The 13,899-nt window shown below is 46.1% G+C and overlaps 1 protein-coding gene across 7 annotated transcripts in view; it reads right to left on the bottom strand.

The window, feature by feature from the left end:
* The window catches only part of TANC1 (tetratricopeptide repeat, ankyrin repeat and coiled-coil containing 1), a 67,799-nt gene extending 54,933 nt beyond the window's left edge, over positions 1 to 12,866 (bottom strand). For 4 of the 7 annotated variants that reach the window (XM_062005114.1, XM_062005112.1, XM_062005115.1 and 1 more), the window contains exon 1: positions 11,689 to 11,726. The gene's annotated coding sequence lies outside the window, so the exon portion shown is untranslated. Of the gene's footprint in view, positions 1 to 11,688; positions 11,727 to 12,760 lie in introns of those variants that run through there. The other 3 variants (XM_062005110.1, XM_062005113.1, XM_062005111.1) reach the window with 3 other exon arrangements.
* Positions 12,867 to 13,899: the final 1,033 nt, after the last annotated feature.

A 13,899-nucleotide genomic window follows, 5' to 3' on the forward strand; every position in this document is an offset into this window, starting at 1 on the left:
TTGATGTTTCCAGTGGGCTATATTTAGCCAAATTAAACAAAATCACTTAAGTTAAACAATGATAACTGAAATATTTTTCTACAAAACCCTAAACAATTACAGCCTTTATCCTTTGTCTATATTTCTTACACAGGAATATAAATACAGATACAAAATTGACAAGCTATACTGCATTTGTTTCCTTTTACTCAGTAACCTAATTGTTATTAATCTTACCCATGAGATACTTCACATTCTGCCCACTCCTACCTGACACCCCTGAAAGCTATGCATCAATTTAACAGTAGACTACAAAGGAACACTGATGTTTCCAATTTGATGCTCACTTCTAAATAGTGGAACTATGCCCCGAAGCACTATTAAAATACAGTGAAGGAAGCGAAAGATGAGGAAGCGTGAGAAAAGACTCATTATCATGTTAGCTATTAGAATGTGCTTTTGCAGTAGCTTTTTTCCCACCAGTCTGGTTCTAGATTTAACTGCCCAGGTGTCACAGATGTACTTACTGTATCCTGCAATCACTCAGTTTTCTGCTATCCTGCTCTTTACCCTACTGCTGATTATTTTGGCCAGTGTCTCTAAGAACTAGTGTAGTGGGTTTGTGTGACCAGGCTTTGGTAGTAGGAGGCTTACAGGGGTGGCTTCTTTAAAGAAAAAGAGGTGCCAGAAGCTTCCCCTGTATCTGACAGGGCCAGTGCCGTTGGCTCTGGGATGGACCCGCCGCTGACCAAAGCTGAGCCCATCAGCCTCTGTGATTAACATATTGGAGAAGGGGAAGAAGCTGCTGGACAGGGGCTAATCTGCAGCAGAAGGGAGTGAGAATGTGAGAAGGTCTCTGTGAACACCAAAGTGGGTGAAGAAGGTGCCCAGGCACTGCAGCAGAGATTGCTCCGCGACCCGTGGTGCAGCCCAGGGTGAGGCAGCTGTGCCCCTGCAGCCACGGAGGACCCGGGGAGCAGAGACCCACTCACAGCCTGGGGAGGATCCCACACAGGAGCTGGGGGATGCCTGAGAGAGGCTGTGACCCTGTGGGAAAGCCGTGCTGGAGCAAGTTCCTGGCAGGACCTGGGAACCTGTGGAGACAGAAGCCCACGCTGAGCGGGTTTGCTGGCACAACTTGTGACCCCGTGGGGGACCCACACTGGAGAAGTTTGTTCCTGAAGGTCTGTTTCCCCCGTGGATGAGACCCACTGGAGCAGTTCATAAAGAACTGTAGCCTGTGGGAAGGACCCACATGCAGAAGTTCACGGATGGCTGTGTCCCATGGGGGACTATCACCCCACTGTAGCAGTGGGAAGTGTGGGGAGGCCTCCCCCCGAGAGGAAGCAGCAGCAAGGTCCATCTGTGATGAACTGACCGTAACCCCCATTCCCCATCTCCCTGTGCCACTGCGAGGCAAGAGGCAGAGACTGGAAGAAGGGAGGGGTGGGGGGAGGTGTTTTAGGATTCAAGGAGAGTTTTGTTTCTCATTTTCCCTGCTCTGTTCTGATAGTTCCAAGTGAGTTCTCCCCAGGATGAGTCTGTTTTGCAGATGATGGTAGTTTCTGAGTGATCTCCCCGTCCTCAACTTGACTCATGAGCCCTTTGTTATATTTCTCTCTCTCCTGACCAGTTTAGGGGAGGGACAGAAAAACTTGGTGGGCACCTGGCACCCAGCCAGGGTTAAACCACCACAACTGCCAACACAATAGAAAAGATGGTCTCTTCACTTGACTGCTGTCCAAAGGTTCTGGGTCAGGTGTGAGACACTGCAGAAATGACTTACCAGTTTCAATGATCAGCATTTCCCAACTACTCGTTACCATTCTGAAGCGCTGAGAAACTGATTGGCTCTAAAGCAGATGAAGAGCACTCATAAATCAGAAATGTTCACTTCAAAGATCATAAGCACCTGTCTGAACTACCCTGAATGATTCTGCAACGACAGGGATGAAGAATCATCAGTTGAGTCATTTGCCTGTCTGCATTGGGGGAAAAAAGTAGCAGCTGTCAACAGAGGAGACATAAAATCTTAAAGATTTGCAGCTGTTCCTCAAATGAAAAAGATCTGACCACAGATGAGCTGTAGACACATTCTGCTGAGTCCCTCCACAGAAAATACCAGGACCAGAGCGTCTTAACTGTTTCCTACAAAATTTCCCATTTCTTCAGTTATGGCTTACAAACAACCCCAACCCAAACCAAAATCACCTCCTGCCCCCCAAACTCCAACAACAAAAAACCCTGCTTCTCAATGCTACTTAATCTATCAAACTTATCCTTGCTATTTAAGCTCCTTTCTGCATCTCACCTTCTAGCTCTTGTCATTTATGAGTCACTGCCAAATTCTTTAAAGGATCCAAGGTCCACTGTGCTCTCCTTGCCCCATCTCATTTAGCCTAACTCCAATCTCACAAGGGCAGTTTTCTCCCTACAATTTCATCTTTAGGTATCACAGAAGTAAATTAGCCCCTATCATTCCACTGCCTTTTATTTCTAAATTCAATGAATTCTCTTTCCTCTCCTGCAGCTTTGCAAGGCAGGGATCAGTGTATATAGGTTATGCCACAAAATGCAAGAAGTTGTGTGGTGAGAGCAATGAGGGGTAGATGAGAGGAAGTCTGCTTGCTACTCGACTTCAGCAATAATCCTCATCTCAATAAAAAGGTTTCAGAGAAAGAGTTGGCCCTCCTCCAAGGGGCAAGTCACTACCTAGAGAGGCATCCTAGCACTGAATAAGGTCACAAGGCTTAAAACAGAAGTCCTGGGGAAACACCTTATGAGCATCTCAGCCCGCAGTCCCTAGGAACCAGTGGACATCACACAGTTCACAGAGAGGCAGGAATGAGCAAAAGGAAACTAAACACTGCCACAGATGCTCTTTTTTTCCTGCCTTTTTCATCATGGCCACTATCCCATTCCTCTCCATCCTCCCACGTTAAACACAGGAAAAGTGACAAACCCCCTACTTGAAAATCGATTATGAAAGGGTCAAAACACTAGGCAGGAAAACTCCTCACTTTCCAGATGGCAGAAGTGACACCCTGCACACACTATGCCATAAAAAAAAAATCAAGACTTGAAACTAGATAAAAACTAGGTCAGAAACCACCGCCTCACCTTTACCAGCGCACAGAAAACAAAAGGAAGGCAAAAATCATGCTAACCAAAGCCTTGACCCAACTCACAGTAACTGAGTCAGACTTTACCAAATAGTTGTATGCCTATACCATAGTTACAACTGATTTATATATTAGTTATGACAGCACCATCCTCTCCAAAAAGCATGGAAAATAATGAATATAGAAATAAAAATGTGTCTCTAGCTTCTCAACTCTCCCAAACAAAGCCCTGATTTTGAGATGAACATCAACAAGCTGCTTATAAAATCAACACAAGCATTCACTCCAAACATCCAAAAGTAAATGCAATGCCAAATGCATCCATCTAACATTATGCAGGCTGCAGGGCAAACAACTTCGCAGGCAAAACCTTTTCCCTTCAGCCCACCACTGTACATCAATTCAAAGCTGCATCCTCCACTCTGCTGCAGTTCTGGGCACTGTTTCATGACCCACAAAACCAATGGCAGGATTGATCTAGCGAAGTAAAAACGGGGACAGACAGCACACCAGCAGCTATAGGAATGACCCCAATGTTTTAACACACTGCATCTCAGGACTCTTCAGGCACCATGCAGTTTCTTCTTCATGTGCTAAGGAGATCTCTCAGAAGAGGGAAAATATTGAGAAGGCTGACGGTCACTCTGCTAAGGAATTTGGACTTTGAAAACAAAACTGAAATGAATCTGCAAGTGGAGGAGGCTGCAGTACAGCTCCCTTCTGTTTCTTCTTACTGGTACATCGTCATCTCCTTTATGTGCCAGCTGTTTAACTTTCACTCCTATACCTAAACCAATCTTGGTCTGTTCCTGGCCCCTTTTATTGATACATTAAGGAAACTGCATCAGTGAAGCCATCGATAGCATTCATGAAGCATCATCGCAGCCATTGGAGCAGCTTTGCTGGTGTAACTGCAAACTGCAGGCTCTCAGATGCATGACTCTGCCAGCCACAGCATCTTCCCTTCTCTGGCTCAGAGCTGCTTTGAATGCAGTTTTGCTGCTCAGGGAGGTGAGGAAGCGTCACCCTGTAGCTCAGCTGCCCCTGACCAACTGCAACAACAAAAGGTGCTTTTGATAAATCTAGCAACGAATCTGAAGTCCGTATTATGCCCAGAACACAGAAAAGGTGGCTTTCAACCTCTCCAAGTTTCCAATTAATCTGGTATAAAGCAGTAATCTAAATGGATAAAATAGATTAGCAAACTTGGGAATGTAACATTAATGTTCTGAGGCTGCCTGGAGACTAGACATTTAAGTTACATAATCCAGGATCACAACATATCTCAGGTATCTATATATACTGTCTCTTCTTCCTCAGAGCATCTCAAAACATATTACAGCTCATAACAGCCTGCAGGGAGGGTAAGTGTCTTATTTCCATTTTATTGAAGAGGAGCAAAACCTAGTTTGCTCAAGGTCGTAACTGGCGAGTCTTTACAGACAGCCCAAGGGCTCAGCTGTACAGTCCTGCTGCATCACACCAGCACTGACAGAGCCTTCCATGTGTCTGCTGAGTCAGATGAACAACAGTGATGACACAGGAAAAAGAGCAGTATTCTCATGGCAGGTACAGGAGGAAGGAAAACCGCTCCTTTGAATCACAATCGACTGTTAGATTGTCTCAACTACCACCTGGAATGTCACCCACAGCAACGTGGCAAGGCAGAAATTTACCCTCCCGACTTCCCAGCTCAAATTCTGGGATACTACCTTTTTCTGTCTCTTGTGAAATGTGAACCCAGCTTTAATTACTTGATTATGCTGTTTTACAGACACAGGCATTCCATAATGTAAATTACAAGGAAACACTCACATCCAGATTCTTCCAATTCCTTTTCCCTCACAGCGTTTTTCATTTTGATGTACAATGCAGCACCACCAAGAGACCTTTTTACAGCATTAAAACAAGCTCTGTTGGAACATTTATCACAGGCTTACAAGCAAGTCCTCCAGTGCTGCCACAAACCAGCATGTGTGTACTTCCTTCACATGAGCTGATGACTGCAATCAATGAGATTATTCACACCAACTAGATGCACACTGTAGGTATTATTCCTTGTCAGCTCTAAGTCCACTGCAGAGCTCAAATTAGGGACAAGAACACACACGGAACATCCTAGAGCTTGCTCCTGAAGGAAAATTAAAGGCTTGTCTATACAAGGAGAAGAGTGCTTCACATTCACACCCTGCCTCATTCTGCAGTAACTCCCTGGTGTAGGCAAGATCTTACACGCTCTTACCAAAAATATGAAATACCTGGCAAGCCCATATTTATTAAAATTTTACAGTTGTCCTATTACTTTCAGTAATTAAACAGCCAAGCACCACTAAAGCTTCTACTCCAGGTGCCAGAAAGCATTCTCTCGCAGGCAAGGGTCAAAACAAGAAGTTAACTCCTCACAACCAGCACTGAACAGGTAACAGGGTACAAAGTTGTATCCCTAAACAAAATAATTATTAATTAAAACCTTAGGTCTGTGTAAGTTTTCACAAGTTTGCCCAGCCAGTATATCCTGCCTCACCTTAACCTGTTCATGGATGCTTGCAAGTTCCACATAAATCAAACAAGTTGAGTTCACTGATTTCTCAAGTGAATAGACATAACATCACCAAGAACTCACTTAGCTCAAAGTCCTGCAAATAGAGGAAAAACTGCAAAGAAAGAAAATTCAGTTTCTCTCCTGAGAAAAGGGACTTAAGAAGGAGGGCTGAAGCAAGACTTACTAAGGAAGAGATGAATCTTGTTTCTACCAGACTGCGAGACAGCGTTAGGTTTCTCAGATGCCAGTTAGCCAGATTCTTGGAACGCTTTAATGATAAAATGAAGCAGCAGCCCATTTCCCCAGCGTGACCCAAGAGCACAGTGCTGGTGAGTACACACTGCTGCAGAGGATACAAGAGCCTTGGAAGCATCCTCTGCACAGCAGCAGGGCAAGGGGCAAGAAAAATGTCCTCTCTAACAAACCCTTACTCTGGTGCAGGCTGTTACAAAGCTTTGAACTCCTGCAGAACAAAGTAACGTCATCTTTGTCCTCCCTTCTGTATTATCTTTTAATGACCAAGGGCAGCATTTTTGGTCAGGAAAACAGCCCCAAAAATCCAAACAACATTAATTAGATCCTTTTATTCCTAAAGCTTTAAAAATATGCCTAGGAGCTCCAAACGGGTGTAGAACTTGTTATAGAATGCTTCTGCTACTCATTGTTTGACTAACTGAGAACGAACAGAAAACACATCTGGTAATGTACCACAGTGGCACAAAAAATGGCTTAGACAGAGAACAGACAAAAGCTCTATACACATCACCTCTGGACTCCCAGTTTTAACCGTGCATTGGTTTGGTACATCATGCTAGGAGTGCTCCTACACTCCCTTCTACCTTTGCCATGTATAATTTATTTGAGGCTAAAGCAAAGTTTTCCTCCAGTGTCCTTTCATTGTCTCCTGAGTTTTTCAAAGTAGCTCCTGCATGTACACAAAGACCCTGCATCAGCAGTCAGGAAGTGCTGAAAAGTTCTACTTTGTCATAGCAAAACTATGTCTACACTTTGTGGCAGCAATATTCCTCTCTCTTTTCTTCAAACTTTGTTTCTGGCAAATATTGTAGAAAAATGCAGGAACTCGGTCCCTGCTAGCACAAAAAAAATTCCCTTTGTTACCTCAGTGGGAGTTTAGCCTGGCGTAAAACAAACCTTGAAGGACATCAATTAAATAATCAACTCAAAGGCATTTCTGGTGTAAAACACAAAACCAGCCTCCCTCCAAAATCCAAGTTAAGAATATTTTGTGTTCTATCACTCTTGTTCAAAAACAACAACAAACCTTACAACATTAAAAAACGCCTCAAACATGAAAAAGAAGCAAAAAAACAAGCCTGAACCAAACCCAGCCCACACATTAAACTCTCCAGCAACTTCCATCTCATTTAAGTTTCAAAAAGCAAAGGTCATATTTTGCTTCTGTTTATTCTTACTTGTACGTTGTTCAAATCCTAACTTGTTAAAATACAGTCAGAAACGGAGATCCTAACGAAAGGACATCTGTTAAGCAAGAAATTTATCAGTTTCAATATAAACGACTGAAAGAAGAAAAACACGGTCTTTAGACTACTCATACATTAATATTTTCCCAGATAAAACAAAACTGAAGCAGTGTAATCTGGACTCTTGTCTGTTCAGCAGCTAAGCACCTCAGCTGTTTTAAGTGCAATACCTTTGAATTTGACCTTAAACTACCAGCTTTTGACAAGTCATAGATATGCTTAATTACATTATGTACGTGGCATTGAAGTTCCACCAAAACCTAATCCATGAGTTAAAGATGGCAGACTGTTCTAAACTAAACAGAGCTCCCCACAGTCTAACTCCAGCACACAAACACACATCAAAAGCTTTCTTCCAGGGCGTTTCCTGTGCTGCTAACAAGTTCCAGCTTCGCTCCTGATGGATCTAAATTTAACCAAGAGTAAGTTCGAGTCTTACAGAAACAATTCAAAAAAAAAGTCAAAACAAAAAACAGCAACAAACACAAACCCAACATCCCACCAACAACACAAAAACAAACCCAGCACACCATACACAGGACTTCATCGCAACGCAGCAAAGGCTTTACAGGCACCTTTGTTTTTAAAGCTGTTATTTATCAGATATATGAAATATGCAACAAACAAGCAGCAGCCCCTCACGCTTTCACCCTTGACGTTTCTGAAGTTGCTCTTTGTGTTCTACCAGGTACAAGTAACACAAGCACTTAAAACAGTTGCTAATTCAATAACTGTGTGTAAAAGCATGTGACCTCTACAGAGGAAACCAGCAGTTAACCAGGAGGCTAAGCTCCCCGGCATGGCCAAACCTGCTCTGATCTCTGAATTAGAGGACTATCCACAGTAGTAGCTTGGATTAAGCCAAAAGGACTCCTTACAAAGTCTCCAGACTTCGTTACAAGCATGCTGTCTGAGCTAGACAGGGGGAATGTGCAGGTAGAAAGGTAAGAACAACCTGAAGGAGGTTCAAGATTCAAGCTACTGACTCTGATCACTCAACACTGTCCCCAGAAGCATCTGCCAGCGTGGCTCCTTCCTGCAACCCCTGCAGGCCATTCCCACACCACGGCTTCGGCCCCACTTCCCCGCAGCACAGCACAGTGCCTGCCATCCGTTCCCCTTGCACCCTGTTCTCTGAGAGCTCAGTTCTTACAGGGACAGAATGCAATGCATCTTTGCTTAAAAAAAAGGTATTGAATTTGATAACACTTGTTTCACTAATCAGAGGGGAAATTCTACTGTGTCAACTGTTCCCTCTGTCAAGGACTCTGCCATAAGCTATGCAGGTTTTATTCTCTTGAAACACTACTCTATATTTTAGACAGCTAAAACATGTAAATCTGCATTTATTGGTAATTCACAAACTCCAACTTTAAAGCAACATAATGAATTTAAGGGAGCTGATAAAAAATACACAGAGAAATTCAAAACACATACCTGAAGCTCTGTACCTGCCAGTTACCTTATTTAAGATGACTCGAGCTCTAAGTTGCATCTTGTTTTCCGTTTCATACGCATGCAGACGCAGCTGAATTCACCGAGACACATGAGAAAGAGCTAGATGACCACAAGATCAGCCCTGTTCCCCAAATCATTTTACTGGGAAGTATTTCACAAAATAAGTCACCAAGCACACATTATAAGAACCATAACCCCTGTACCTGTTGACACAGAGGATTTACAGAAAAAGGTCAGATGTGCAATAATTTATTGAGCATTGACACCAACTCCAGCATTAGCAAGATCTTAAAAGCAGCTCTTGATTTGACCTCAAAGGCATTTAAATGTATGTTAGCGACTATGCAGAGAACTCATTTACCGATATCACTGCACCGATACCTGTCCAAGACCCAGGAGATCCTCAAGCTGCAAGTGTTACAGAGTCTGTGAAACCTCACAAATGATTCCCCGACAATGCTTCACAACTGACACCCCCTGTGACGAGACACTGACAGGGAAACACTTCCAACCTGGCAAGTTGGCTAATCTACATGGACATTCACCCAACAGGCTACAATTTCTGCTTTCAAATTGGCACCCTTGTTAGAAATTATTACTCTGGAGCAAGAGGAGGAAAGAAAATATGTGAAATACTAAATTGGAGATTGCACTGCCTCGGGAAGGAAAGCACATATTCCAGAAGCTCTTGCCAGTCACACGTTTGTAACCTGTCCTTCTGCTCTCCAGTGGTACTTCAGCACATGCATGATATGCAGGTCTCCATGCATCATACGTGGAGGCTACACACCAGGTGCTGCAAACTTTCATATTCCACTACCAAAGCACCTTTACAGATTAAGCCTAAGAGGCTTCCTCTCACGGAGTGAAGGAAACAAAACCTGAAACACAGAAACAGGACTTTCTGAAGTTGTAATATTACCATGGACTGCAATGCATTTATTTCAATATGCAGAAGTGATATGGATGGATGAAAACCAAGTCTGTACAGTGATGTACCACCTACACAGCACAGAAACCTGAAACAACTACAAAACAAACTGGGGAGGATTAGCCCTTTCATGAAGCTGAAGGATGGGGGCTGGGGAAGGCAACGGGACACTTTAGCTATGATAAGGAAGAAAAGGCACACTATGCAGCTGAAGCACAACACTGGACAGCAGAAAACCTGTGTTCCAGCTCAGACTGTCCCCACGTGAAATGGTCTCCATCTACGTAAGCAGGAACGGTACCCTGCACCAGAGTCCGACAAGGTACATGGAGGCTACACACAGAACAGAGCATCCCTGTGGCATGTTCATCACCAGATAAATCATCTAAGCAGGTAAGGCTGAAATAGCCTTTCAGAATTCCCTAAATACTATGAACAAGGAAGGATTTAATCAGTCACGCTGAACAACGAATTTTAAAAGGAGAACAGCATGGGAAGCAGACACATTAATATTAGGCCACACAACAGATATTCTGCATTAATGAGTAACTGATCCCTTTATTTACTTTCCTGCAGGACAACACCAGAGGGTTTAAGGCTCCAACAAAACAAAGTTGTGTATATTTTCTCTTTCCTTTTTAAATCTAAAAAAAAAAAGGGAACAACTAAACCACAAAACAAACAAACAAAAACCCCGAGGCAAACCGGAGTTAAACAGAAACCCAAACGCTGTGAGGATAATGGTCTGTTTCAGTTCTCGCTTTGGGTTTCTTTCGGTTTGGTGTTACACTACACTGAATAACATTATTCAGAAGTTTGCTCTCTAACAGCAGTGTCTCCTATACACAAACATATTTCTTAGAAATAAGACCTTATGCTTTTGTTGGGCCATATGCTGCTTTTTGTGCCCTGTTGCTGCAGCTTTGTGACAGTCTCCAGCCTGCACATTAAGTCTTGGGAGCTGAAAGCAACCTAAAGACATGAACTAACCCATTTTCCTCAAAGCTTACCCACATATAGAACACAAAGCTGAGCTTTCTCTGCTTTTTTTCTAGGAAAACTGAAGATCTAACCCCTGACAGAGCTTGAAACAACTTTTAGTCAGAACAGCATCTCTACAGAAAAATCTTAATTGAAAAACCATTAATATCAGTCTCGACTTAGAGATGTTTATAGGTGTTGTTACAAATAACCAACAATCAAGTTGATGTTCTTGCACAAGAGTTTGACAGCTTGCTGATTAATCTTTCATCTTCAAAGGTTTCATCTCGATGACAGCAAGAAGCTCAGCTAAAGAAAAGCAGAATACCTCTCCTAAGACTGCTCAGCTGTCTTCAAAAGTACATACCCAGATCATGAAGTTGCCATGGCATCAACTTCAGGACTGTGGTTAGACACACAAGATGTCTTTTTCCTACAGGCTGTTATGGGAAGCTGAGCCACTTTGGCCATGAACCAAGTATGTTTTGGCTCTCAAGCTGACATAATTCATCACCATTTGGACATTCCAATGGTTAGCTACACCGAGAAAGCAAGGCAACCAGCAACAGAGAGCATCCATGTCAACCAAGCTCTGAACACGCTGTCCTGGCAATAGCAAGAGGAAGCTGTACTGGTGCTCTCCTCCTTTATATCTACTAACATAACACAATTTTTCCAGCACTTCACTATCGTATCAGAACAAATGGCAAAGGTTTGTTTTCAGCAGCTTCACGTCAAACTACAGTGGGAGGAAATTCTGTAGGATCGAAGGTATCACAGTTATTTCCCTTATTCTCTGCTATTTTTAATGTTATGATCATCAGGCTATTTTTATGCAAGAACAATGAAAATATGAGCTAACATAGGACTTCTGCACATACCGACTAAGCCTGTTAAATTCTAAGCCTGGATGAGCAAAACAACTCATACACTCTACATCAGTGTACCCCTGCAAACTGCCTCACAACCAGGCATGACAAATCTCCATCCCACATCCCCAGTTGTTTGCTTTCCAAATGGTAAAGCAACGTTTGCTTCATCATTCAGGAAACACAACCTCTGAAGCAGACCAGCCCAGTGCCAACATTGCCACAGAGGAGGAGAACAGAGAACAGGGTGGAGGGGACACACTCAGTAGCACACACACTCCTTTTTGTCCCCATCCAGACTCACCCTCACAGAAAGATGTCTCCAGTTACGTTCTATTTTCAAAAACAACCATCTGGGATCCAGTTTACTCTCTGTCCAATAAATGTGTTTATGAGGCTACGGCAAACAGCTGAAATTGACACTGCTGAGAAATCAGACAGCTTTAGAAGGGATGTCGTAAATTGCAGTTACTGTTCGTTATTAGTGACTCACATGTGAAAAGTCAAATCAAATCATCATTTTACCGTTTTACTCTCGAGATCAGAGAAGGTAACACTGATAACTACGAGGGCAGGATCTTCTATTTTAGTAGCAAAATAAGGTCATTACCCGTGGACACACGCGTGCCCCCACACAATCCATTCCAGTCTAAAAAGGTAAATAGCTGAATGTCTCCCTTCTTGCCACCTCTGACCACAGCATCTCATGCAGGTCGGCCACCCGACTTAACGATGCCCAGCTCTCCTTGCCACGTTCCGCAGCTTCAGCCGCCACACGCTAACGGGGCAATCCTGGCATGTGTCCTGCGCTTAGTAGGGTCTTTTTCACACGTTGCTATCAGAAACGAGCAACCACAGCAAAACCAAGTTTTCCTGAAAGCAAGGGTTTATTTGTTTTCCCCACCCAGAACCTCGACTGATAAAGGACGGAACGCGCTGTCGGTCATTGCTGGGCAGGCGGAAACCCCGCCGCGCATACGGCTGCGGGCCCCGCCGCCGCGGGAGCGCCCGCCCCGGCCCCGACAGCCCCGGCCCGGCCGCCCCCGGCCCGACAGCGCCCGCCCCGGCCCCGACAGCCCCGCGCCGGCCCCCCCCGGCCCTTCCGACCTCCTCGGCCGCCCCAGACCGCGCCGTTCCGCGTTCCTCCCGGCCCTGCCCCCACCTGTGCCGGCCGCGGCCCGCGCCCAGGCCCCGCCGCGCCGGCACGGACGGGACCGGGCTCAGCGCCCCGGCTGCCGCCCCGCGCCGCTCCGGCCGCGTGTCCGCCAGGCTGCCGCCGCCTCAGCCGACATGCCCGCACACGCTCCGCGGCCGCGAAGTTTCCCTCCCCGCAAGCCCCGCGCGGAGCCCGGGCGAGGGGCGCGCCCCGCACGCACCGGCGGACAGGAGGAGGAGGAGGGCCGGCTTACCTCCGCCCGGGGGCCCGGCCCCCCTCGCCCGGGGGCTCCTGCGGCGCGGCCCAGCTCCTGCACGGCAGCCGGGCGCGGCGGCGAGATGAGCTCACGGGGGCGGGCGGCGGCAGGCCCCGCCTCGCCCCGCGCACCCCGCGGCCGCCCCTGCGCGGCACCGGCCCGGCCCGGCCCGGCTCGGCTCGGCTCGGCGGGCAGCGTGGGCGCGGGGCGGGCAGCGGCGGGGGGACGCTCCGGCACATGCCGGGCGCGTCGCCCCCAGGAAAACTTGTGCGAGACGCGCGGAAACGAGCCCGAGAGCCGCGGCTGTGCGGCGCGGGGCCGCCGCTGCGTCATGCGGCGTGTCCCTCGCACAACGCCGGGACCGCCGCCCCGGCTGGAGTCTCTTCATCACCTTTATGACAGTTTGCTTGGAGGGCAGCGAGCACAGCCAGGTCGTGACCACTCGTGAGAGTCCGGGCGTGAGCTGCTTAGAGCCCACGGGCCAGGGGAGCACGCGTGGGAGACCCCGGGCAGCCCGGCTCATCGCACAGCCGCTGAGTTACCCTGTCAGCAGCAGCCACCTGAAAACAATTCCATTGTCGCTGGTAGAATCCACAAAGGACAAAACAGAGGGTGAAATATAAATAGCAGTGACAGATGATCTCTCAGGGTGATCCAAATTACTTGCTAAACTGGGACGCGCAAGGCATTTAAACCAGCCAGATTGGAAATTGCACATTTAGGATTTAGGAATGTGGCCCTGCCCCCAGTGCAGAAAGGGACATGCTGCATCCTGGAAAGCAGCACCTTTGAAAACATTTGGGGCTGTAATCATAAAGCCATGCAACAGGAAAGTGGCTGCACCTAAAAAAGCTAGTGCATTCTGTGCCTGTATAAAGATGAGACTAGAGAGGATGTGCACAGAGGTGGTGTTACCTCTGAACATAGCTTTGGTAAAGCCAGCGGTGGAACACCATCTCCAGTCTCTCTGTCCATACCTTCCAAGATACTGAAAAGTCAGAGAGGGTGCAGCAGAGAACTGCAGAAATGGTCTGAAGGCTGAATATGATTCCTAGCAGCCAGAGTGTTCAAATACTTAGTTCCTAAAAAAAAATGGCTCAAAA

Source organism: Colius striatus, chromosome 11 (genome assembly GCF_028858725.1).
Source record: "Colius striatus isolate bColStr4 chromosome 11, bColStr4.1.hap1, whole genome shotgun sequence".
NCBI lineage: Eukaryota > Metazoa > Chordata > Aves > Coliiformes > Coliidae > Colius > Colius striatus.